We start from the raw sequence: 27,408 nt of genomic DNA on the forward strand, positions 1-27,408 counted from the left end.
GTTTGAAGAGGCCGACTCTATAACCGTGTCGTTGTGCAGTCTCCGCCATTTTGTGAGACGTTGAGAAGTTCGCTGCTTTGTGGAGCGATAACTGGGTTAGTGTCCCGAAAAAGAAGTTTTGGTTAAATCGCCCAAGGGCCTAAGCGTCCGGTGAGTGTCCGGTTTTGAAATCGCCCTGGGTGTGTGTCCCGAGCGTCCCTTCATTGGGTTTTGTCGCGCGACTGGGTCAGGGTCCCGAGCGGTCCGGTGTGAGTCCGGAGTAGGCCTATTTTGTGTTATTGTCATTTTCGTCGTCGTCTCGTTGTTCTTGTTATGTGTGAGTGTGTGCGGAGCAGAACGCGTGGTGTGTGACGTCAGCAGCTGTCGTTGTTATCATGGGTTTCTAAGCAACCAAGAGTGAGTCGGAGGGAGAAAGACGTTTGTGCTGGACTTTGCTCCTGGCAGCACAAACTATCTATGTAAAAAAAGAGAGAAGTACATGATGGGGAAGTTGTATTAAATATGAAAGTGTAAGACTTTGCCGCTGTGGGCAAAGAATGCAACTACTGTGTGATGTTGCGTTGCAGTTTTTTTTTTCTGAGCTGATGAGCAAGCTACACATTATCAGATCGAGAGCTGTCTGAGAACCAGTGTTGGGTAAGTTACTTTAAAATAGTAACTTAGTTACATTACTAGTTACTTCTCTCAAAAGTAACTCAGTTACTTCAAGTTACTCGTTACTTTCAAAGTAACTAGTTACTAGGGAAAGTAACTTTGGTTTTACTCAGAATTCTCTTGTTAATCTGTTGCTTCCATAACTTTGCCAGTCTTCTAGCTTGCTTACTTGCCACAAGTGCACTGTGCCACCTACCAATAGAAAGGAAAAGATAATGTGCATATTTCCACGAGAGAAATCCCACGCCTGGACTGTCATTGACTGCTGCCATGATTCTAGCCTACGTCACAGCGTCATGTGCGCCTTTTACATCCAACACAAAAACTGCAGTCGTGGTGCTTTGATTGTACTCAGAACTCGGAAATTCTGCCTTCTGAATAGGAAGATGTTGGTAACACCAGACTGCAGATGAGCTGCATACAGGGCTGGACTGGGACAGAAAATTGGCCCGGACATTTTGACTAGAGACCGGCCCACCATTATAGGAAAAATTATAAAGCCTTTGAATGAAAACAAACGCTGTTGTGACAGTGATGTACACTGTTCTGATGGTATATATGTATCAATCTCGTTTGTTGTAAGATTGAGATAATTATTTTTTAAAAGCGAGACATTTTAAATGAGAATAAGAAAGAAAAGTTTTTCTTTGTGCCCACCTCTCCCTGTTAATGCCCTATCTGCCCCCCTGGCAACACTTTGCTAGACCCGCCCCTGCACAGTTACCAGCTGTCAGCTACCTAAAAAAGGATCCTGGTGTTATTTGTCTCTCAGAAACAGTTCATAACTTCCCTTCAACTCATTCATGTCACGTAAAAGGTAAACCTGTTTCTCCATCACCTGTTCAGCTCTGATGATTCAGTAAGGACATCTCCTGGTTTCATCTTCATGTTTCCCTCTCACCAGATATACAAACCGACATCATGACCAGCAGCTTTTTTGCAGCTGTGGCTCCAGCAAACATCAGCTGATACTAGAAATTAATATTAAATAAATTCTAACAACAGCTGCTCAAGCTTAAACGTGCTGCTGTTGTTTAGCGCGACATCCGCTGGTTTCCTCTTTCGGCGCAAAGTGGGCGATAAACAAACAAGAGAGCCGATCAGCTGATCATTGATCAGTTTTCATGATTGAAGTAGAAACGGGAGGGGGAGAGGATGAGAGGAGAAGAGGCAGCTGTGCAGCAAAGACACAGAATAACTCCAGCTTTGTGCCTTTTCCATTGTAGCTGAATTACGGGACAAACTGTTCCTTTTCACCTCAATAAGAAACGCGTAATATTTTCTCTGAATACCAGACAACTCTAATAACTTATGAACAAAATAAAGTTCAACATCATTAACTTCATAGCACCCACCCAGCTGTATAGAAATTCCGTCATGCTAGCTAGCACGCAGTACGGAAAAAGTCAGCATAACGAAAATAAACTCCACCTAAACTTGGTTTATATCTGACCCAGAGAGACTGCAGGTCATAACTTCTTACCTGAAGTTCAGTTCACACTTGGACCGGCGGCCGCCTCGGGTCTCTTTTCCTTCTGCGTCCCCTTTCTGTCATGGTCCTGCGACCATGACTCAGTGACTTTATGTTTATGTACTTATTGTTATTACTTTCATTATTATTCATGGCTGTTTTGGGATGGTTTGTGTTTGGGATTTTAGACACTGGGTTCTGGGTTTGTGCTCCCTCTGTTGGTCCCTGGTGTTAGTGTTCCCCTGTCTCGTCAGGTTAATCAGGTCCAGCTGTTTCCCCCATCTGTGTGTGATTTCCCAGTGTCTCTTTGTGTATTTATAGCGTGTGATTTCCTCTGCTCCTCGTCGCGTCGTCTGTGTTCCTACCTGTGTTCATCCTCTGTGTTACCCTGCGTACTCTGCATCTACCCTGTGAAATCCTCTGCGTGCTCTCCCTGCTGTTCTCCCTTCGTGTTCAGGTTTGCCACTCCTTTGTGTAGTTTCACCCAGTTTAGTTCATCCGTAGTTCTGTTTTGCCATCTCCTCTTTATGTTTGTTATTATCAATAAATCACCCTCACACCTGAATGAGTGCTGCGCTTTGAGTCCTCCTTCCACTCTCCACACGGCCGCTGCCCCGGACCGTGACAGTACGACGCGACCACAACATGGACCCAGCAGCGCTTAATCCATCCAGGGAACTACGGGAAAATCTCATCGATGCCACACAGGAGCTGATCGACCTGTGGCTGGAAAGCCCGGGTGGCACGTCCCAGCGCGCTGTAGAGAGGCGGCTACAGCGTCTGGTGACCGGTCTCCCATGGCTTCTGGGCTCGCTTTGTTCGTGGGAGCGGGAGTTCCTCCTTCTGGACCTCGGTCTTCACCCCCCGTCTGCTTTTACTTCCGAGCAGTCCGAGGCAGTGAGCGAGCGACATGTTCTGGCTTCCCCAGATTCCGAGACTCTGTTTTCTGGGGCTATCCAGAGCGGGATGGGAGACTGTTCGGATCGCTTACCCACCTTCGTGGTAACGGACCCTTCGCAAGTGGGCGTGTTCAGACCCTCTGTGAAACCGAGAGACTGTTTCTCTGCCGCTCCTTCTGAGCCAGGACTCTATCACCATTCTCCGGCTCAGTTCTGTGTCCAGCCACAAGCTTCCCAGTCTGTAGCTCAACCATTAGCCTCCCTTAAGCCACAATTTTCACACTGTTTTTCCACCGCCGTTTCTGAGCAGGGAGACAAACTGTTACATTACGGACCTGTTCCTCAACAGCTGGCAACATTAGTGACTGTTACTCACTCCGGGGCTTCCCCAGAGGCGGGGTTGCTGCCCTCAGCTTACTCTGGACCCCTGGTGGCCAAGATGCCAGCTGTGAACTGCACCGGGCTGTCACTGCCTGAGCAGGGTCAGTGCTCTGCGCAGCTGCAGCCCTCCGTATGTGTGCCAGAGGCCCACGTGCCTACTGGTTTTGTTTCACATGTGCCAGAGGCCCACATGCCTACTGGTTTTGTTTCATGTGTGCCAGAGGCCCACGTGCCTGCTGGTTTTGTTTCATGTGTGCCAGAGGCCCACGTGCCTACTGGCTTTGTTTCATGTGTGCCGGGGGCCCCGGTGCCCACTGGTTCTGCGGCTGTTTTCGCTGGGGGGCCCGAGGAGCCCGTCCAGTCTCCCGCTTCGCCTGCTGGGGGGCCCGAGGAGCCCGTCCAGCCTCCTGCTTCGCCTGCTGGGGGGCCCGAGGATCCCGTCCGGCCACCTGTGGCTGCTTCTCCACCTGTGGCTGCTTCTCCACCTGTGGCTGCAGCGCCGCCTCCTGCAGTATCATCACCTGCAGCGCTACCACCTGCTACTGCCACGCCTCAGCCTGAAGCTTCAGCCTCGCCTGGTTCTGGTCCAGCTTCATCCTCACCTGGCCCAGCTTCAGCTTCAGCGTCTGCTTCGCCTAGCCCAGCTTCAGCTACAGCTTCATCCACGCCTGGCCCGGCTTCATCCACGCCTGGCCCGGCTTCATCCTCGCCTGATTCTGGTCCAGCTTCATCCTCACCTGGCCCAGCTTCAGCTACAGCGTCAGCTTCGCCTGGCCCAGCTTCAGCTGCAGCTTCTTCATCGCCTGGCCCGGTTTCATCCTCGCCTGGCCCGGCTTCATCCACGCCTGGCCCGGCTTCATCCACGCCTGGCCCGTTTTCATCCACGCCTGGCCCGGTTTCATCCTCGCCTGGCCCGGTTTCATCTTCGCCTGGCCCGGTTTCATCTTCATCTTCGTCTGGTCCGGCTTCATCTTCATCTTCGTCTGGTCCGGCTTCAGCTTCATCTTCGTCTGGTCCATCATCAGCATCGTCTGGTCCAGCCTCCGTGTCTCCATCGTCTGGTCCAGCCTCCGTGTCTCCATCCTCGCCTGGTCCAGCCTCCGTGTCTGCATCCTCGTCTGGTCCAGCCTTCGTGTCTGCACCCTCGTCTGGTCCAGCCTTCGTGTCTGCACCCTCGTCTGGTCCAGCCTTCGTGTCTGCATCCTCGTCTGGTCCAGCCTTTGTGTCTGCATCATCATCTCCGCCTGCTGCGGTCCCGGCTTCCGTGCCCTCAGCCTCGCCTGGCCCAGCCTCGTTTGGGTCTGGAGCTAAACGGCCGTTTTCTGGACCGCTGGCTAGGCTACTGGCCGAGCGCCGTCGCCTGACTGGCCGCCGTTGCCTTCCGCACGGCCGGCCCCCGGACCGCCATCACCTGAGTGGCCGCCGTTGCCTTCCGCACGGCCGGCCCCCGGACCGCCATCGCCTGTGTGGCCGCCGCTGCCTTCCGCACGGCCGGCCTCCTGAACTCTTTACGCGCCGCCGTTGCCTTCCGCACGGCCGGCCTCCTGAACTCTTTACGCGCCGCCGTTGCCTTCCGCACGGCCGGCCTCCTGAACTCTTTACGCGCCGCCGCTGCCTTCTTCGTGGACGGCCTCCTGAACTGTGCTTTGGACTCTGCTCCCCTGTGGGTTTTGTGTTCATCTTTGTTTTGGGACTCTGGGGCCTCCGTCCGTGGTCGTGGTCCGGTCCCTCCGTCCTGGGCCCCCTGCCGCCCGCCCGGATCTGGTGGTGTGTTTCTGTGGCTGTCGGGGGCCAGCCCTTGAGGGGGGGGTACTGTCATGGTCCTGCGACCATGACTCAGTGACTTTATGTTTATGTACTTATTGTTATTACTTTCATTATTATTCATGGCTGTTTTGGGATGGTTTGTGTTTGGGATTTTAGACACTGGGTTCTGGGTTTGTGCTCCCTCTGTTGGTCCCTGGTGTTAGTGTTCCCCTGTCTCGTCAGGTTAATCAGGTCCAGCTGTTTCCCCCATCTGTGTGTGATTTCCCAGTGTCTCTTTGTGTATTTATAGCGTGTGATTTCCTCTGCTCCTCGTCACGTCGTCTGTGTTCCTACCTGTGTTCATCCTCTGTGTTACCCTGCGTACTCTGCATCTACCCTGTGAAATCCTCTGCGTGCTCTCCCTGCTGTTCTCCCTTCGTGTTCAGGTTTGCCACTCCTTTGTGTAGTTTCACCCAGTTTAGTTCATCCGTAGTTCTGTTTTGCCATCTCCTCTTTATGTTTGTTATTATCAATAAATCACCCTCACACCTGAATGAGTGCTGCGCTTTGAGTCCTCCTTCCACTCTCCACACGGCCGCTGCCCCGGACCGTGACACTTTCTCTCATCCACCTGCTGGCCTCCACCACTTGCTAATGTTACTGAATCTGTGGAAGCTCCACGATAGCCACCACACGAAGTAACGAGTAACGACCCTATCTAAATCCCAGTAACGACTAACGCGTTCCTGATTTTGGCATAATAACTAGTTACCGTGCTCGTTACCACAATAATAACGTAGTTACTGTAACGCGTTACTTAATAATGCGTTAGTCCCAACACTGCTGAGAACTACTCACAGAGAGGGAAACAGAGAGGGTGCAGCGTTTCCATGAGCAGTTTTCCTGCATCTTGACTCATGTGTGTGGAGTGTTCATAGCATCAGCAGCATGTTTTTGTTTATTTGTTTTGTTGGGTTGAAAATAATTAAATAAACGTGTGATCATGCCTGTGGATCACCATGGAACATATCTCCAGCCATATGATTTATTTATGCAGATGAAAAAGTGAGTGTGAATGTGTCTGACATCACAGTGTTTTTGTGCACTGTGCAAAAGTAATTGCCTTTGATTGTGAGTGAGAGCGGTGATTTTGCGGATCACAAGCTGTTGTAAAGAAATAAAATAAAATAAAATAAAAGAGTGAAAAAGAGACAAGTTACATTGTAGACGAAGAAAAATAATCATAGGAAAAAGGTTTTGTGTTGATCAGCCGAAAAACAACTACAATGTCGTTGTCTGCTTTTAACCCTAGAACACTATTGCTACAAATAGTAACACGATCACTAATGCCGGGTGATTTTTACCCGATATAATATAACCAATGAAACGTAATCAAATATATCAAAATATGACAACACATGACAAATTAGAGTGGTCTTCTTTTACTTTCAACTGTGCCATGTCTAACAAAATGAAAAATAAAACTTCTAAAACAAAATAATGACTCTGGAAAGCTGGTCTTTGGTCCACCATTCCTGGGACATTTGAGACTTCCCTGGTGAAGGCACAGGCTCCTCGACACGCAAACAGCTGCAGGAGAGAGAAATCATGTAAATGTATTTTCTCGGGTGTAAATCACCCAGCGATAGTGTTCTAGGGTTAAGAAAGGATTGTTCACAAAAACACAGAGAGAGAGAGAGATGTGTGTTGATTAAGCAGTGATGATGATAATGAACATGTCTTAGTTTGTCACTTTCAGGTGAAAAGCAGACCTTTATCAATTTTCCACATGCAGCGGTCGGACGGAAGAAATTTATAGTTAAACATCATTGGAAACATGCAGGCCAAGTTCTGGCTGACTTATTTACAGCGCAATGTGTATGTGTCTCTCAAACTCACAAGCAAGCTCACTCCTCCCTGAAGAATGCAGCTCCAAAGCAATAACATGGAAGATAAAGAGACAGCAGCAAGTCCTGAGCAAAAAGTCTCAGCGAGCAGCAGCAATGTGGACAAACAGCATCAGAGAAGAAGAGCAAACCCATCATCCTGACTGATCGGATGAATGGCACTGTGTTTACAACAAGCTGCAACTTCACTATGCATGTGAAGAAAACTTTTGAGGAGAACTGAGGAGACTGTTGGAGTTTGACATTTGCCACCTGTGGAGTAAAATGGCAAGAAGAGACAGTGGAACACAGGACAAAGCTGAAGGAGAACTGCCGGCTGTGGACTGTTGAAAGTGGGAGAGGACAACAGAGTGAGAGGACAACAGAGTGAGAGTAAGTGGAAACACAGAGGAATGCTGTTATTAAATGTGGGAAATCAAAATTTGGGTTAGCAAACCTGGGGAAAAGAAAACTGACTGCTTAAGTTGGAAAATTGTGAAGGAGTCTGAAACATATACAAACATATACAAAATCACACAGAACATGCCTTAACCCTACTAATACAAACACAAAATAACTCATGAAGATTAGACATTTTAAGCGTGAGCCTGTGTATCATCTTGTCCAAAGTCACCCCGTGTGATGCAAAGACCAGTAGAACTCATAGCACATTACATGCTCTGCTGGATATGCAGCTCCACAGACATGCATTAAACCTGCTTGTTATCTTTCATCAGTGTTAAAATAGTGTCAATTTAGCAGACACTTGTTATCAAATACTGAATTTATCCAATAAAAAAAATTGACTCTCTAGGTTGCAGGACAACAATTTAAACTTTTGTGGGGAAAAAAAAAGATCCTGGTTTGACCAATCAGTGATCAGACAATAAATTTAGTTGTTAAAATGGTAAATTGGGAGAAGCTTCCTGCTTGATTGATGCAGCATAAGTAATTTACTGTATGAGGGGAATTGTCTTTTGTGATACTATTTTGAACATGCTTTTCTGTCGTCCTGTCACCTTAGTGGGTTAATAGCTGATATGCAAATTAGTTGATCGGTTTTAGATTAATGAAAGGTGACTGAATTCTAGCACGAGTGAATGAGATGTGTTGTAGTTTGTTGTGTGTTGAGTGGAGACTTTAAAACACTGAGTTTCCTGTTTTGATGTGCGAGTGAATTCTGTATCTAGATACACAACTCTGAATACGTCAGAACAAACTTTTTTATGAAGTGCATGACAGCATGTCACATGTTTTATGATGAAGGGAAAAAGAAAAATTGAATAAAATAGATCTGTGGCCTAAATGAGTGAAGAGCACAGACCTGGTGATTAAACTCATAGCTAATATGACATTAGGGGTATGTTGTGTTTTGTGCAGCTGATGGTTGGTTTGGAGTGAATCTAGCTGATGATTCTTCTCCTCTTGTGAAGTTGATGAGGAGTTTGTGTCATGACTTAACAAGGCCTTTTTATTTTGATACTTTCACAGTGCACTGAGAGTTTGGTTTGATATTTTTCATTTTTATCTTTTGAACAGGCACTGATTTTGTTTGTCTATTTCTTTTCTTTAAGCAGATCTGCACGTCGGGAATTGAAAGTGCTACACGTCGTCGAGAAAATTGTGTCAAGTGAGTTTTCTCCACATTAAAATGGGCTTTGGAGAAAGCTGCTTATTTGGGACAATTATTAACTGAGTGTCCCAGCCTAAAAAAGGATTCAGCTATGTAATCCAAACTAAAGTTCTTCTTTTTCTTTTTGAAATGACGTCATTTTGCTGAGAGTGGAAATTAAATGCGACAATCGATTCCACTATCAGCAAAGAAAGAAAGAATGAATGAATGTATGAATGCGTGAGTAAAAGGAAAGAAAGTTGACTGACTGGTAAAAGCTGACAAGACTGACTGACTTAACACCATTGTGTGAAGTCAACCCCCACCTGACAAAGGTGTGGATGTATCTCTGTGTGTGTCTCTGTTACAGGAGCAGAAAGATGACAGCAACATCTGGGGTTGCGTGATGGTTTAACCTTTTAAATGCCATTTTTATGTTTGTGAATCTATCAGAGGTGTGTTATTCATGGGCTTGTGTTGCTCACAGAAATTACTGTGAGAAGGTGTACACACCTGCGCAGCGCTAACATTTACATTTCTTTTTACAGCAGATGATTAATCATGTGTTTGATCATGTGGTTTATAAGAGGATTAGTTAATGTTTTTCTACTATAGGATTTCTGGGTTTATATGTGAATGACATTCTTTCCACGAGAAGGGATGGTTGATTTTATGGTCTTTTTTATGGCACCTCTGGAACCTGTTGACCTGTGTCTGACCTCCGTCTGACCACAGTCAATGTGTATTGCTAATGTTTGTTACTTTGAGAATGCTGTGGAGGATTCGGCAGAAGCGGACAAGTGACATGAGTAAAACAAATGAGAGATTACGGTATTTATGGAATAGTTTATTATGGGCTCATTTTCTGGCCACTTTTGGACCCATAATAATAATAATTGAGTGGAGTGACTTTGCTTAAGAGAAGTCACCGATTACATTAATGTTAACTGAGCACATGGGATGATCCATGTTTGAGGCGAATTATGGTAACAATAGTGATTTAATGATTTGGGGAAACCTGCACATGGCACTTGTCTTGCCCGTGCTGAATGCTTATTACTCTTTTGATATAATTGTTTGTACGTGTGAAGTTTGCTTTTATTTCCAGATCTTGTGTATGCAGGCTCCTGGTGGAGCCAGTTTTTAAGACAGGGATCCAGGTTTGGTGAGTTGACGCATGGTTGTCCATGCGTCAAGAGGTGGGGTCCAGAATTAACATTAAACAATGTTTACTATTATTGTTGCAGTGATTTGTGTGATTAGCCGTTTATTTACAAGTATTAAATCTATGCAAGTGGTGCATCCATGTTCAGATGAGGCTTTGATGGCCTATAAGTGAAGTTCACTGAACTAAAGAATGTGGTTTGATGGGTGTTGACATGCTCTCCAAATAGAAGCCTTTCTGAAATATAGGTGCAGCAGTGAGAAGCAGAAACATTCCAAGCATAGCTGAGCCCAGGCAGTGGTTGAGGTCAAAGGTCAAGCTGGTTGGGGCCCATCATGAGATCAGACCTTGGAGTCACAGCAAGGACCATGAAACTGCCTGCAAAATAGAGGAGAGGATCGTCCACAGGATGGGAGCTGAGACCAGGAGAGAGACTTCAGGAGGATCAGAGATCATCTTCAGCACAGCAGACATGACACAGAGAGCTGTGCTACTGAGCTTCCAGGAGATTTTAAATAAAATGAAAGATTCAATATTGACGCTGAGGAAGACAACTAAGGTGTACGACGTGCTCTGCCTTAAACCTTCAGCAGTGTTGGAATATGAAAACTCGATGAATGAGGGGAGCGTGCCAAGCTCCATCGACAGCACAGAAGGAGTTCGAGGATGACATCATGATTCTGTGAAAGCACAGGAACCAGAAGCTATGGTGGTGATGATAGCAGTTTCCTATGAACATCACCTAATGCTGTACCACTGTACTGTGAATACGATGATACCCCGAAGGCTGCTGGGATCATAACAGCAGTAAGATAACTGAACCCTGCACCCTTTCCACAGAGGTGTTTTCTGCAGAGCGTGGTAAATTAAGGAGTCATAAATATCCCCCTCACAGGACGAAGGCTTGAATGAGGTGATGGGGGTTGGTGGAGGCCATAAAACTAGAGTGCTGAGAGGTCTGCAGCTTTGGAAATAGCTGAGACCCATGTTGACAAACAACAAAACTAACTGGTATGTTTGAACGTTTATTCTACATACATTTGGACTCTGGTCCTATGGACAATGATGGAAACAACTGGAAGAGACATTTATGACGCCCTGCAGAACTCAAACCACTCTGCAGAGAGACATGTGATTTGCACACCTGGAAAAAACACCACCAAGCTGAGATGTGTTTGAAAATGTTACTTTCTTGTTTTCACTATTAAATCAACAATTTCTTTGTTTGCTCGTAGGATGCAGTTTGCCATGAGATGAGAACACTGAATGGGATAACTGCTAATACATTTGTTAAACTGTGTACTTTTACAGTAATTTAGGGTGATTTGACATATGCTGAATATAACAATGTTTGCATTGAAACTGTCAGACATGAGGTATTCATAACTGGGAACTTTTCTAGCATGAAGGTCAAAAACGGGGGAATGTTAGAGTTTGTATTGTTGATTGTCATTTATGCTTAGAAATATTTAACCATATATGCTTAGAGGTGTATAATCACTTGTGTAGTGATAGGATGTGTGAGCTTTAACAGGCCGCAAAGGCTTGGTGTGCATTCCTGGAATGCACACCTACATCCTGGGAGCATGGGAAAGTTCGTACCTTGTTTAATTGTGTTATGGTAGGATTAACGTAGCTACGTCTGTTCTAGTCTAAGTGCTTTTTGTGTATAAATGAACTGCTGGACTTCCTTACTGTGTTATCTAGGATGAGGGGGGGTCTACCCTCTTCCTGACCAAGGATGTTTGCTTGTGTGCTTTTATATGCTTTTATTGGTACATGGGGCTGGACGGGAGGACGGTAAGTGACGGAAGTGACGAGTAAGGTAAGCGACCCATGTTGTAGGTGACGTCAGACGCCGGAGAATTGGCGGAAAGAAAAAAAAAGCAAATGGTAGCTTAGAGTTTAACAAAGGTTTTTCAAGCTTCAATATTACCAAATATACTAATCGATTGTCATATAACTAACAACATCTGTTCTATCATCTCTAACACCCTGGAGGACAACGGGGAGAGTTTAGACGCTCTCCAAGATTACATCGACCGCTGTTTTCAAGATTTAGTCATGAAGAAGGCCCAGAGTACATCCTCCCCGACCAAAATTGAGACGCCGTCATCGAAGAGATCTCGCCCGGCAGAATCCCCCGGTACAACATCGCCTGCCGGCAAAGACATCGCAGACATCCTGGAGTCAATCGACAAGCGATTGTCCAGTTTCGATGCGAGGCTGGCCCTGGTGGAGATTTTACACCGGGAATTTAAATCTCTGAGAGAATCCCTGGAATTCAGCCAGCAGCAGGTGGAAACGCTTGCCGCTGAAAATACCACGCTACGGGAGTCGGTCAAATCTCTCACCGATAACGTGACCCAGCTAAACATTGAAAATAAAAAAATAAAAGAGTCCGTTATCGATCTACAAGCCCGTAGCATGAGAGATAATCTTGTGTTCTCTGGTATTCCAGAATCTACCGGAGAGGATGCGGAGGCAACGGTGAAAAGCTTCATCAAAAGCCACCTGAATCTGCCGGAGGACACCGTAAAGAACATCGACTTCGATAGAGTACATCGCTTGGGGGGCATTCGGTCGCGGACTGGGAGACCACGGCCTATTGTGGCCAAATTCAGCCAATTCAAACAAAAGGAACAGGTGAAGAGTCGCGGCAGAGAGCTGAAAGGAACGGACTTCAGCGTGAACGACCAGTTCCCCAAAGAGATCCTGGAACGACGCAAGGTCCTGTTCCCAGTTCGACGTAGCTTTATCCAGAAAGGCTCCCGTGCTGTCATCGCTGTGGACCGGCTCTACGTGGACGGACAGCTGTACCGCGACCCCGGCACCACACCGTGGTTATACTGACTGCACTCCAGATAAGAACCCGCTACACTCTTTTCTTATTCATTCACACTCTCTCCTTTAACATGAGTTTAACCTAGTAATATCAATATGATGTCATAGCAGATATAACACCGTCACCCTCCGTCATTGCTTTAATTGGAATGTTTCCGTTTCGTTTCTTTTTTTTTGTTGTTGCTCACAGTTCATGTGGTTTCTTTCTTTCTCTTGTCTTTCACTGCTGTGATCACCTACTTCCCCACTCACCTACAAACAACACCCTCTATTTCTCCATATTTTCACAACACGATCACGCAAACATCCGCTCAACGGCAGCACATTCACAACAGCCTCACAGCACGCACAGACTTGCAGGACACATAAGCAAGCCACGCTTGTTCATATTAGTGAATATTCACACACATAGTCAGACTTATGGAGTCTCTCACCACACTTCTTTTTCTCTTTCTATTTACAAACAAGGGATGTTTCCACACTCTCTCCACCTGTCTAAACGAAACACCCAGCGTACATCATTAGACATACACACACAATTATGGGCATTCTGAGGCTTGTCACATGGAATATAAATGGAGCTGGCACCAGAGGAAAGAGGTTAAAGATATTTAACCAGCTTAAAAAACTACAGGCAGATGTTGTTTTATTACAAGAAACTCACAGACCTGTCACAGGTTTAAACGAACTTAAAACACCTGAGTTTCCTAACGTGTTTGCAGCCTGTTATAATTCTAAACAACGGGGAGTAGCAATTTTAATACATAAAAATGTTAATTTTACAGTACTCGATACAGTTATAGATCCAGAGGGTAGATTTCTAATTATTAAACTATCAATATTGAACAAAAAACTAGGTATTGTAAGTATATACGGTCCAAATGTTGATGAACCCTCATTCTTCCACGGATTTTTTAGTGCACTCTCTGAACACCTCGATTGCACACTCATTCTTGGCGGTGACCTCAACCTTGGACTAAATGAAGAAATGGATAGGCTCAACACAACAGGAACTCAGCGTAATTGGCAGTCCACAAATATAATCAAACAGTATATGAGCGACTTTGGCCTTCGCGATGCATGGCGCTCCCTTCACCCCAACAGTAAGGAATATACTTTTTTCTCGCATGTTCATCACTCCTATTCTCTGGATTATTTTTTGGTCAGCAGCTCACTGCTGAGTGACATTTCAGACACTGAGATTCATCCTATAGCTGTCAGTGATCATGCTCCTGTATCTTTAAAACTAATGCACAAGAATAATACTACGCCAAGTAAAAACTGGAGATTTAATACATCACTACTTAAAGATGAAGACTTTATTAAATATTTTAAAAAGGAATGGACTTCATACTTAGACTTTAATGACACTCCCGGAATATCTGCGTCTGTTCTATGGGAAGCAGGAAAAGCTGTGATGAGAGGTAAAATAATTTCTTTCTCATCACACAAAAAGAAAGAAGAAAACAAAAACATTCAGGAATTAGAAAAAACCATCAAATCACTAGAAGAAGCCTACGCGTGCAACCAAGATCAGGAAACATTGAACAAAATATGCAAAACAAAACTAGAATTAAATGAAACTATTAATAAAAAAACACAATTCCTAGTACAAAGACTTCGTTTGCAGAATTTTGAACACAGTAACAAATCAGGTCGATTTCTAGCTAACCAGCTAAAAATAAATAAAGAAAAAATAACTATATGTGCTGCTAAAGATTTATCAGGGAACACAATATATGACCCTGGAAGAATAAACAACATTTTTAGGGATTTCTATGAAACCTTATACTCACCACAAATAAACCCATCTAAAAATGAAATTGATCGGTTTCTTGACAACGTAAATCTCCCAAAATTACTAGACAGTCAAGCAATGGAACTGGATTCGCCACTGACACCAAGTGAGTTCCAGGAAGCCCTGATAAGTATGCCCAATAATAAGGCTCCAGGTCCAGACGGCTTCCCTGCAGAATTCTACAAAGAATTCTGGACAATTTTGGCACCAGTATTCCACGGAATGTTGCAGGAAATCGAGGAAAATGGCAGATTACCACCAAATATGAACTCTGCCAACATTAGTCTCCTGCTAAAACCAGGCAAAGACCCTTTATTTCCCTCAAGCTATCGTCCAATTTCTCTTTTAAATGTAGACCTTAAAATAATCTGCAAAGCTCTCTCAAAGAGATTAGAGAAAATAACCCCCCTCTTAATTCACCCTGACCAAACTGGTTTCATAAAAGGTCGACACTCCTCAACAAACACTCGTAGATTACTTAATTTAATAGACTACTCATACAATAAAAACATTGAAACCATAATATTATCCCTAGATGCAGAAAAAGCATTTGACAGAGTTAACTGGAAATTTTTATTCGCAACTTTACACAAATTTGGTTTCGGAAACTCTTTTATAAACTGGATAAGAATATTATACAATTCCCCAACAGCTCGTATCAGAACAAATGACCAGACATCCCCCAGCTTCTGTCTCCTGAGGGGCACCAGGCAGGGATGCCCACTCTCCCCTTCACTTTTTGCAATTTTTATCGAACCTCTAGCAGCAGCATTTAGACAGGCTACAACAATTAAGGGCATAAAATGTAAGAACATAGAACATAAAATCAGTCTCTATGCGGATGATGTGTTGCTTTTTCTGCAAAACACACAAACCAACCTCTCTGAGGTAATTACTCTAATAAACTGGTTTTCAAGAGTTTCAGATTATTCAATTAACTGGCCAAAATCTACAGTTCTCCCCATTAACTGCTCCTTCCATAATTCTTCCTCTGCCCCACTGCAATCCGGAAATATTAAATATTTAGGTATTAATGTTTCTCCTAAGCTTTCAGACTTAACTAAATTAAATCACATCCCACTTCTAAAGAAAGTAGAAGGCGATCTGACTAGATGGAAATCTTTACCCATATCACTCATGGGAAGGGTCGCCACTATAAAAATGATGATCTTGCCAAAAATAAATTACTTATTTTTGATGATCCCTAACAAACCATCACAAGATTGGTTCAGATCTCTGGATTCATATATTTCCAAATTCCTTTGGAAAGATAAACCCCCGCGCATCAGCTTAAAAACGCTACAAAGAACCAAGGATAGAGGAGGATTAGATCTGCCTAATTTTCACCAATACTTCTTAGCCAACAGGCTTCAGTTCATCTCAGAATGGTCAAAACATACCTTCCTAGATGAACCTTGGCTAGATGTTGAACAGGCACTATGCAAGGATCTAGAGATTTCAGACCTACCATTTATCAGCTCAAACATCAAAAAACATGAATGCTTTAAAAGTATCAACATCAGCTTCTCTCTGACAGCATGGTGGGAGTATCTAAAAATAACGGAGTCTTCACTAATCCCATGCAAACGTACTCCTATCTGGAATAACCCTGACATATTACAAAACAATAATATGATTAACTTCCCAGAATGGAGTTGTAAAGGAATTAAATACTTAGAACATATATTGGAGGGAACAGAATTGATCCCATTCGACAGACTAGTTGCACAATATGGGATCAACAAGAAAAATTTTTTAGAATATCAACAAATTAAATCCATAATAAAAAAGAAATTTAACCTCAGTCAAGTTGAATTACAAATACCACCAAGTGCGGCACATTTCCTTACTCTTAAATCCCCCAAATTATTATCTAAAATATATAGAACATTCTCTAAATTAGATGAATCAATATCCCTTCCTATTGCAAAGTGGGAAGCAGATTTATCAGTCAGTTTAGACCAAAACTTCTGGTCTCAGGTATGCTTAAAAACTTTTAAATTGATTAAAAATCCCAGTCTGCAATTAATACAATACAAAATACTACATAGAGTGCACTATACAGGTCATCGGATGTTCAAGATGGGCTTTACATCTTCCAAACTGCTCACACTGTCAAAACAATACACCAGACTACTACATCCACGCTCTTTGGTTCTGTCCACCAGTGCAAAAGTTTTGGCGCGAGATATGTGAAGACTTATCAAAGTGTCTGAAATGTAACATTCCAACTTCCCCCTTAGTGTGTTTGTTGGGCAGCTTAGATAATGTCACCTCAGAAAACAATTTAGCCCATATGGCTTTCACTGCCCTATGCATAGCCAAGAAAACTGTCCTCATGAACTGGAAAAATAAAAACAATCTTAATTCTAACCAATATAGAAATTATCTATTAGATTACATTAGTTTTGATACAGCCTCGGCCACCACATCAGATCAATTGCTCTGGGCTCCTTTGATCGGCTCCATCACCTAGTGGGGGTGGGGGGTCATAGTTTGGTCCCGCCTTCAATGTTGTGATTGGTGTGGGGGCAGGGACAGGCTTAGGGCGTCGGGGGGTTCCCCGGAGGCATCTTCCTTGGGGGGCTCAACCCGGGGTAGCGGTCATGTCCGGTTGGGGGCCTTTTTCTGACCATTTCCTCGTGGCTGCGTGCAGCGGGGCTAGGGGAGGGTCTGTGGTGATGGACGTGGGTTACTGACCTGGTAGCCTGTCTGCCCCTGGGTGGGTCCGGGATGGGCGTGAGGGTCTGGGGGCGCTCCATCTCTGGGCCGGGGCCCTGGCTGGGCCTCGGGGCCTTGGGTCCTGGTTTGTGTGTTGCCGGGGTTGTGGGCGGGTGGGTGCATGGGAGCCCATCCCTGGCGCAGGGTGCCGCCGGCGTGTCGAGTCGCCTGTGGGGCTCTTCAACCGGTGGGGGAGATTGTTACACCTTGCAGGAGCTTTCTTCCCCTCAGGAACTCTCTGCAGGAGGGGGAGATACAGGAGAGGTGGAGGAAGATCTCAGCCTGGGCGTCTATTGTCTCATGTAGTCTGGAAGACGAGTGGATGGTGGGGTGGGTGCAGTTTTCTCTGTGGTGGGGTTGGGTGGACTGTCCCGGGCTCTGTGGGGCCGGGGGGCGCTGCTGCGCTGGGCCCCGGTCTGGATGGGCCTGGGCCCCCCTTTCCCTGGCGGGTCGCGGAGTGTGGGAGTGCCTACTGGGGTCAGCGGGGGAGCTGGCCCCAGGGAGGGGTCACCTGCCCCTCCCTTCCTTCCCTCCCCATCTCCAGCTGCCTCCCTCCTCCTGCTCCACCACAACCACCCACACATGCAGGGCCTTGGAGTAGGGGTATGTCACCAGGGTGCAGAGGAGGCTACCCCCCCCCCCCCTCTGTCCCCTTCTGGCTGCCTCTGCCTCAATTTTATCCCACAACTTAGACATTCACATTACTCACACCCTCATTACACATACATATAGGATCTTGGGGGTGGGCACGATACACGGAGTCCAAGTTACCATCAGGGTGTACGCCTCACCCCTGGCGTCGTTGCCCACCTCTCAATTTTAAATACATGTAGACATTGAGGGCTAGCAGGAGGGACCATGCGCTTACCTGCTGCTCTCTGGCAGGTAGCTCCAAGCCCTCCTGGGTTTTAATTGCACCTTAGAACACACATGCATCAACACTACAATGAGCGGGTGGAGGGAGGTTTGGAGTCTTCTCTCACCCCCATTCTCTGCGGCCTGCTGGAGCGGGGGGGCTAGGAGGAGTGGGCCGTCCGACTGCGGTCTGGAGTGTGGGGCCTCCCTGCTGCTGCGGAGTCGGGGCGGTCTGCCTCTCCCCACCGCAGGGAAAAGGGTAACACCACCTGGGTCTGGGTGCAGTTCCCCCCTCCAGGGGCAAGGGTACCTAGACCCGGTTAGTAGAGTACGCTTGGGGAGTGTGATCGTGTATACAGCGTCCCTTTATGTCTGTCTCCACGTCGGTTGAGTGTGAAGTACATATGAGAGCATGAGGGTGGGAATGGATGTTTGTGTCTGTGTGTGCCTGTATGTCTGTGTCTATATGTCAGGTTGGGTATCAGACGCCACCTCTCTGGGGACATCTCGGGCCCTCCAAGGTTTGGAGGCCTATCTCCACCCACCACCACTTCCCCTGCCGGTGGCGGACTCCCTCAGGTATCGGTGCGTTGGTGGTTCTTTGTATCTGGGGGTGGGCGTCCGGGTACACACCGGCTCACTCCTTGGCGGCCGCTTATTGGGGCTCGCTCGGGCCACTTTGGAGGTGGGGTGCCCCCGGCCTCTCGGCCTGGGGCTCGGTCACTCAGGCACAGCTGGCTGCCGGCGGAGCTCACGGGCGCGTCACTGCAACTCCCCCTGGCTTCTGCTCCGCGGCTGCTGAATGAGCTCTCATCTGGGACTCTCCTCAGCTCTTACTGGGACAGTGGCGCGGCTGCCCCTCTGTGGGTCTTCCATGGTCTCTTGTGTTCTGGGGGCCTCTGGATGTCTGGAGTTTTGATCTCCTCCATACCTGCTTGATACCATAGAGGACAGGGCTGTGGCTCCCCACACTCTCTAGCAGATCATTACATGGAGACACCTTTGGAATGCAAGCATGCTGATCCACACAGGTATGCACACAGGTGTACACATGGGTATTCACAGACGTGGACTACAGCTTTCTTGGCTGCTGCCTCAAAGCACACTGTGCGCTGTCTATCTTGCGTGCTGCACAATATCGTTTATTATTTAGTAACTATTGATATCTATGACTAGCTAGTTTATTGTGATGGTGCTTTTTTTTTTATTATTATTATGTTGCTCTTTGTTGTTTGCTGTCTCCCCTGTTTTTTTTTGTTTTTCTTTCTCTCCATACAGGTGACCCAGGAGTTTTTTTTTTTTTTTTTTTTTTCTCTCTTCCCCCCCTTCTCACCGTCTCTTCTCCCCTTTGGTTTTCTTTCTTCCTCTCCCCCTCTTTCTTTCATTTTTTCCCCCTGTCCTATTATAAAAAAAAAAAAAAAAAAGGATGACAAAGGATGAACTGAAGCTCCGCCATCACGTGATGTCACATGCTGCTGTTTCTGATGTCACTTCCAAAAAAAAAAAAAAAAAAAAAAAGAACAACTCATTCTTTCAAAAGTGAGTAAAATTACACTTCGTGGCCATGCGCTTAGTTTTGCACACCTGTGGCAATAAGACTGCAAACATCTGGATTTAAAGATTAAGAAGAGTGGACCAACACTTTGTCTATATAATGTATTTCAGGGACTGCAACAATCTTGTAACACCAAACCGACTGCAAATTAGCTTCTTTTTAAAGATCTCAACAAACAGATGGTACATAACTGCAACTAATAAAAAGATGAGTAATGTGCTAAAAAAAAAAAAAAAAAAAAGGAATGCACACCTACATCCTGGGAGCATGGGAAAGTTCGCATCTTGTTTAATTGTGTTATGGTAGGATTAACGTAGCTACGTCTGTTCTAGTCTAAGTGCTTTTTGTGTATAAATGAACTGCTGGACTTCCTTACTGTGTTATCTAGGATGAGGGGGGGTCTACCCTCTTCCTGACCAAGGATGTTTGCTTGTGTGCTTTTATGACCCTTTGATCAGCAGTACCACATACACACACACACACACACACACACACACACACACACACAAGGTACTCTTTGTGTGTATGTAGACGTCATATGTTAATGAACCTATGCATATTCATGTAACCTCAATAAAAGGACAGTGGTACGGGAGAACGGAGGAGAGCAACTGGGGCCAAGCGAAGGAACGGCGTTTGTCCGGTTCTCTCCCGTGCACGAGTAACATGAAGAAGCTTGCCTATTTGTGTCTTGCTTTGCGGTGTAATCATATTGCCTTCAACGTTCCAGCGAATAGGTTTATGCTACAAACCTATCAGTCTCTGTGTCACCTGGCTCAGGCAGAACGCTAGGTGTAGACGTTAAGATGGCTGGCTCAGCAACACAGGTCTCAGTAACTCTTTGAGGAGCCAAGAAAGCAATGGCTGGTTGAGGAGTTAGAATAGAATAGAATAGAATTCAACTTTATTGTCATTGCACATGCACAGGTACAGGGCAACGAAATGCAGTTGACTGGGAAACATCAGAAATGTCTAAAGACAAAACAGGCTGGAATATGTAACAGTCACTAGAAGGAGCATCAGTTACAGAACACTCAGTCTCAGATAGTTTGGCTGATGATGGTGGTGGTGTGTGGCTGAGTTCAGACTGGAAAACCCCAGAGTGTACAGGCTGGTTAAAACAGTTCTGCGGAGCTGCAATGCTGGTAGCAGTATGTGGGTGAGTCTGGTGTAGGATAGCAGTCTTTGGTTCAGTTAACTCTACAGGTGAAACATTCATATCGGCTAAATCAAAGGAAATACTGCGAGCATTACAAGAATCTCATGGCTCAGAAACGCAAAGATCACTAGTGAGAGCTACAGGTGAATAATCTGACACTGAGGTGCCTCGCTGTATAGTGTCTCTAGAGTCCAAACACACAGTGGCGGAGTTATCCGATTCAGGCAACACACTGGCGGGTGGAGTGGTGGAAAAGTTATGAAGTCCGGGATCAGAAAACTTGGGCTGAGAGTGTGACGCACAGTCACTCTCTCCCACAGGTGCAGCCCGCTTAGCAGTACTGGCGCGACGGCGGCGTGAACGCCGTTTTCGCCAAGAAGGGGGAGGAGATGAGCCGGGCCGCGAATCCTCCAACGGACCGGGCTGAACATCCTCCGACTCTTCATACTGGAGCGGCTGCTCCGGGCAGATGCCTACGGTGGAGACGAGGAAGTCCTGGATGTGGGGGCGGAGCGCGCCGAATAGCCACGGGAGTCCGGACACCATCCGCTGTAGACGGACGGCTAAGGTCTCCCGGTATTCATCCTCTGGCAGCGCCACCCACTCCTGACAGTCATATTCCACCGTGTAAATTAGATCCTCACGGAGCTCAGCGGAGGGGTTGTGAGTTGCTGGGTCCATGTCGGGGTCGCGTTCTTCTGTCATGGCTCGGCTGTGTGGCAGGCAGGAGGAGGACCCAATCGCAAGACTCACAGACTCAGGGGATGAACTCAAAAAGCAGCTTTATTGCTGAAGAGGCAGAATGTAGGAAATACACAACTAAACTGGGAAAAGTAAATTAACACCCGGAGAGAGACACAGGGAAATCCACGCAGCATGAGGGAGACATAAATACACAGAGGGTTAACGAGCGGAGTGGGAGCACATGGGGAACACAGGTGACACTGATAATAATCACGAGACATGGCAGGAGTGAACACAACACTGACGGGAGACGGGCGAGGTGAAACAGGAAGTACAGAGGTTCAGACAGGAGGAGAGAGAGCACGAATAGAACACCAACATAACGGGCAGGGGAGACACGGAATAAACACGAAAGGGGACGAGGGCTCATGAATACACAGAGGGGCACACAGGGGGTGAGAGTCACAAAGGGAAAGCACTCAGGGAACACCACAACAGGGCAACTCAGGAAACAGAGCCTAAACAGGGAACTGAAAGACACATGAGAACTAAGAATACTGGGCCAACATGGCCCAGGATCATGACACCTTGAGGGTTAGAAAACGAGACTACACAAAAGACATGAGAAGCCAAGCAGGAAAGATAAGGGAAAGGGAGAGGGAGAAGGAGAAGGAGAAAAATGCGACCGCCTCCGTCAAGAGACACAATTAGAATCTTTAGACCCTTGCACTGTCCACACACGGAGGTCTGAGGGATCTATACAAATGGTAAAACACCAAAAATGACAAAAATAATAAGCATTCGTTCATCTCTGAGGTATCTTACACATGTTTTCAAATCTAACATTACCATTAATAATTATAATAATAATAACTTTATTTATAAAGCGCTGTCAAACAAAGTGCTGTACAACTATTTGAAACTAAAAAGATAAAAAATAATAATAATAAAAGCGATACATAGCAATACAGGTAAAAGACACAATACAAGTTCAAAACAGTAAAAATATAAAAACTAAAAGCCATAGAATTAAGACTTGTAAGATAAGGTGAACAAATGTGTCTTCAGCTTAGTTTTAAAAACCTCCACAGAGCAGCCTGCCTAACATCTTGAGGGAGGTTGTTCCACAGAAACGGGGCACGAAAAGAAAAACCTCTCCATTTGTCTTTTTTCTGGCTCTAGGAACCTTTAGAAGGCCAGAGTCCTGAGATCGGAGAGCACGGGATGGAACGTAAAAATGTAAAAGGTCGGAGAGGTATGAAGGTGCCAGTCCGTTTAAAGCCTTGTAGGTGAGCAGAAGGACCTTAAAATCTGCTCGAACCTGACAAGGGCTAATGTGCTCAAATTTCCCAGTTCTTGTTCAAATGCGAGCAGCTGCATTTTGCACCATCTGTAGACCTCTAAAACTTTTCTTTGGTAGCCCAGAAAGAAGAGCATTACAATAATCAATACGTGAGGACACAAATGCATGGACAAGAACCTCTGCAGTGTCGCTTGACAAAACCTGTCTGATTCTGGCGATGTTCCTCAAATGATAAAAGGCGGTCTTTGTTATCTCTTTTACATGAGACTCGAAAGAGAGCACCATGTCGAACCACACGCCCAAGTTTTTTACCTTGTCCCTACAATTTATGACACTGTCATCAATTCTCAAGATGGAATTTTTGGACAAGTGCTGAAATTTGTTCAGCCCAATGACCATCAACTCTGTTTTATCAGTATTTAGGAGCAAGAAATTATCCGATAACCAGCCCTTAATTGCAGATAGACAAGATTCTAGTTTAGAGACTTCAGCACAATTTCCAAAGGTTAAAGGAACATAAAGCTGCAGGTCATCAGCGTAACAATGAAAGGTTACATTAAAAGAACGTAAAAGAACACCAAGAGGCAGCAGGTACATAGAAAACAGCAATGGTCCAAGTACAGAGCCCTGAGGGACCCTATGCCTCACTGCACAGGTCTCGGAGAGATCATTTTTAAAACTAACAGTCTGAGACCTCCCAGACAGGTAAGATCTCAGCCATGATAAAACATTTCCTGTAATTCCAATAAAATGTTCAAGCCTATCTAAGAAAATGCAGTGATCCACAGTGTCAAACGCAGCACTTAGATCCAGCAGTAATAAAACTGAAGTGCGATCGTTGTCTGCATTTACCAGCAGATCATTTACCACTTTTACTAAAGCTGTTTCTGTGGAGTGATTTGGTCTAAAAGCAGACTGAAATGGTTCAAACAGATTGCTTGTTGACAAATGCTCAGTGAGCTGCTTAAAAACCACTTTTTCAAAGACTTTAGATAAAAAAGACAGATGTGAGATGGGTCTATAGTTTGCGACCACGTCAACATCCAGTCCAGGCTTTTTCAAGATCGGCACTACCACAGCTGATTTAAAACATTCAGGAAAGACTCCAGTCGTCAGTGAAGTATTTAAAAGAAACAGAATGTAGGGTCCTAATGCTGACCACAGTTCCTTTATAGCCCAGGCTGGCAGAGGATCCAAAGAACAGGTTGTACATCGAGCTGCTTTTACAACCTTAGTTAATCCAGACAGAGAAATAACCTCGAAGTCAGAGAATAGTTTATCAGCACTAACAGGCAAAACAGCCAAGTAGTCTAAAGAAAAGCTTTAGGAGGGAGTAATCTGATTCCTAAGTGCTTCCTGTCTCTGAAAAACGTAAGAAAGTCATGAGCTATCAAATTAGAACAGCAGAGAGTTGACTTACTCTCTGTAAGTTGTGACACTGTGTTGAATAAGAATTTTGACTTATGTTTATGACTCATGATGAGATTTGAGAAATAATTTGCTTTTGCTGCCGACATCGCTGATTGAAAAGAAGACAGTGAGTCCTTCCAAGCCTGGAGAAATACTTCTAGTCTGGAAGATCTCCAGTGATGCTCTGCTTTTCTACAATTTCTTCTCAAGTTCAAGAGTTCCTCATTTAGCCAAGGCATAGGGTTCCTTTTTTGACATTTCAACTTCTTTACGGGAGCAACAGAGTCCAGTAGTTCAAGAAGTGTATTATTAAGGTTCGCAGTCAAGGTGTCCACACATAACTCCTGGGTAAAAATAGGGTCCAACACATCAGGTAGATGTCATTTAACTCCAAGCAATGCTTCAGGGCTAATAATAATAAGCAATCTTCCCCTCTCAGAAGCTGGAGATTTAGGGATTAAAATATCAAATAAAATTGCTGAGTGGTCTAAGATAGGTAAAACACAATTTTGAGTCATTGATACATTCAGTCCATAACCCAAGACAAGGTCTACGGTGTGGCCCTTACGTGTTGGCCCAGACACAAATTGTGTGAAGTTTAAGGACTCAATTACATTTAAGAAATCTTTGACCAGGGGTTTATCCTCACAACACAGATGAATATTAAAGTCCCCCACTATAAGAATCCTTTCATAGTAAACGATAAAACATGTCAAAGAGCCTGAAAATTCCGAAATAAACAAGTCATTATATTTAGGTGGACGATAGGTGACTATAATTAGAACCACAGGACAGCTTAAAGTCAGGAGTTGGGACTCAAATGAGGTAAAAACACCAGGACTTTGTATCTGTTTGCATTTAAAACAGTCTTTGATGATAGAGGCTACCCCGCCTCCACTCCCAGACAACCTGGGGGAGCTGAAAAAGCTGGCATCGGAGGGGCAAAGTTCCAGCAAGGGTGCCACTTCACCAACGCGCAGCCATGTCTCGGTTAGGAGCATGACGTCCAGCTTATGAGTATCAAAAAAGTCCCAAAGAACATGAGTTTTATTTGATACAGATCTTGCATTTAAGAGAGCTAAGTTAACTCTCTGTCCATCCGTGGTAGCAGGCAGTATTTGTAGGTTGTTTATATTTGCTCCACCTCCCCTCATATCCCGTCGGCATGGCGACCAATAAAGCAGCCTCGGGTGAGCGTGCTCCGATGATGTAGGGTAAACAGGAAGAAGGCAGCGCTGTTTGAGGCCAAAATAAAGTCCTAAACAGCCACGGTCACCGATGGTAAGGACCCGTTGCATCCGAGTTCTGACCCAAACATGCTTCCCAGAGCGCGTTCCGTGCATTTGTCCACTTCTCCAGCGCTTCCGTTTCGAAGGATTCCAGGGGGGATCACGGCGATGCCGTTCCCCCAGTACCGACGCCAGAGGCGGCGGGAGTCCTCCACATCGCTCACTAACGCTGGGAAACTTCAGCAGTGAGTCACGGTTAAGCAGCGTCTGTCGCTCATACGCCAACAAACAGTGGGTTTTTAAAACTAGCAGGGACACCACTAAGAACACAAAACATAAATATTGCAGAACCGAGAGATGGCGTGCCATGACACCCGGCACCATCTTCTTACGGTATCCAGAATTATTAAAATGAATATTTATGTTTCTTTTTTTGATATTCTTCACTGATTTTCTTATCCTTTAAATTTTAACTATTGATATTGATCAGTCTCTTTACTCGAACTGGTCAACAAGTTTGAATAAAAAGTGCAAATAATGAAATGAGGCCACAGAGGTAAAGGTATAAAATGAGACGGTCAAACACAATCAAGTCTGAACAGGTTGATCCTGGTCTGCTCACTAAAGTCATTATCTTTACCATTCATCTTTTATCTCACAAAACTGCTTTGTGTGACGATGATTGATGTGATGATGTTTCCTGTTTTTAGTCTTCCACGGAAGTTTTCAGACTAGACAAACAGGTACCTGCCTACAGCATAGTTTCAGCCAGCAGCACTCCTGTTACCACTGGTGTAACAATACCAGTGATTACTAGGGATGGGTACCGGTGTCCGGTGCCATGATGGCACCGGTTCTGACATAAACGGTAGTAACCAGACCGAAAAGCAGCGCACATTTCGGTGCTTTATTTCGGTGCTTTTTTTCCCTGATCTGTGATACACTTCTAGCCAATCATTTTACGTTTCCGAGGATAGTAGGCAGGTCCAGGTACGTACGTTCTGTTAGAGCAGAGCTACAGATTAAAAAAAAGGCGAAGCGGTCAAAAGTCTGGCTGTACTTCACAGCAAAAGATGCAAACTCAGCAGCAACAAGTGCTTTAAGCTGATACTGTGACACTGTCAAAGGAGGTAACACCAAGAATCCGATGAAACACCTCGCAACGCATAGCGTTTTTTTAAAAGCCCAGAAATGCGCCGTATTTGATAGCTTGCTGCCAGACGTAACACCGAGCAAATCTACTGCGGGTGGGTTGCCTGTTATGCAACATCCCCCAAAAACACGAAGAGGAGAGTCCTGGCCCGTAGCCCTGCCAGTGTAGCAGAAATGATGAGGATGATGATGCAGCAGCAGCCGTTCTTCTCTGCATGAGTAGCTTAATGTTGTTCGTGTGTAATTGTTGAGTAGGCTAACCACGTTATTACATTAATGCATGTAAGGTGAACTAGCAAACATCATCATAGCTACATGCGGCTGTCTTCTTGTTTGATGGCAGATGCTCCCTTCACCCTGGCCAAAAAGGCTAAAATGACCAAAGAAAAAGTGGAAAACAGTTAAACATGAGAGGTTTTTGGACAAAGTTTGTGTTTTTTCCATTGTTTAAGCACTGCTTCCAGCCAAGAGTGATACCATATATGCCCCATAGCTGCAGAAAAGGCTAACATTGTTATCCTTTTACAAAAAACAGCTGAACATGAGAGGTTTTTGGACCAATTTTGTGTTCTCCGTTCTTTAAGCACCGGTTTGAGCATCGTTTAAGCACCGGCACCGTTTCAAAAGTACCGATTTGGCACCGGTATCGGATAAAACCTAAACGATACCCATCCCTAGTGATTACCAACAAAGATTAATGCATATCAGGACTTTGACTTAGAAACTGTTTTATTCATATTTCAGGGATTTCAAAGGTGTCAGATTTACTTTGTCTAAAGTGAAAAACCCCCCAGCTCAGTTCCTATTCTGCTCTATCAGTCCTATCAGTGTCTGCCACACCTGAATGAGCAGCAGAGGAGTGTACAGTTGAATTGAACGCACCC

The 27,408-nt window shown here is 45.4% G+C and overlaps 1 protein-coding gene across 1 annotated transcript in view; it reads left to right on the forward strand.

Annotated features, from left to right (window-relative positions):
* The window catches only part of LOC145425993 (NLR family CARD domain-containing protein 3-like), a 231,345-nt gene that overhangs the window by 44,970 nt on the left and 158,967 nt on the right, over positions 1–27,408 (forward strand). The window lies entirely within an intron of this gene.

The sequence above is a fragment of the Astatotilapia calliptera genome, chromosome 3 (genome assembly GCF_964374335.1).
Source record: "Astatotilapia calliptera chromosome 3, fAstCal68.1, whole genome shotgun sequence".
Taxonomy (NCBI): Eukaryota; Metazoa; Chordata; class Actinopteri; order Cichliformes; family Cichlidae; genus Astatotilapia; species Astatotilapia calliptera.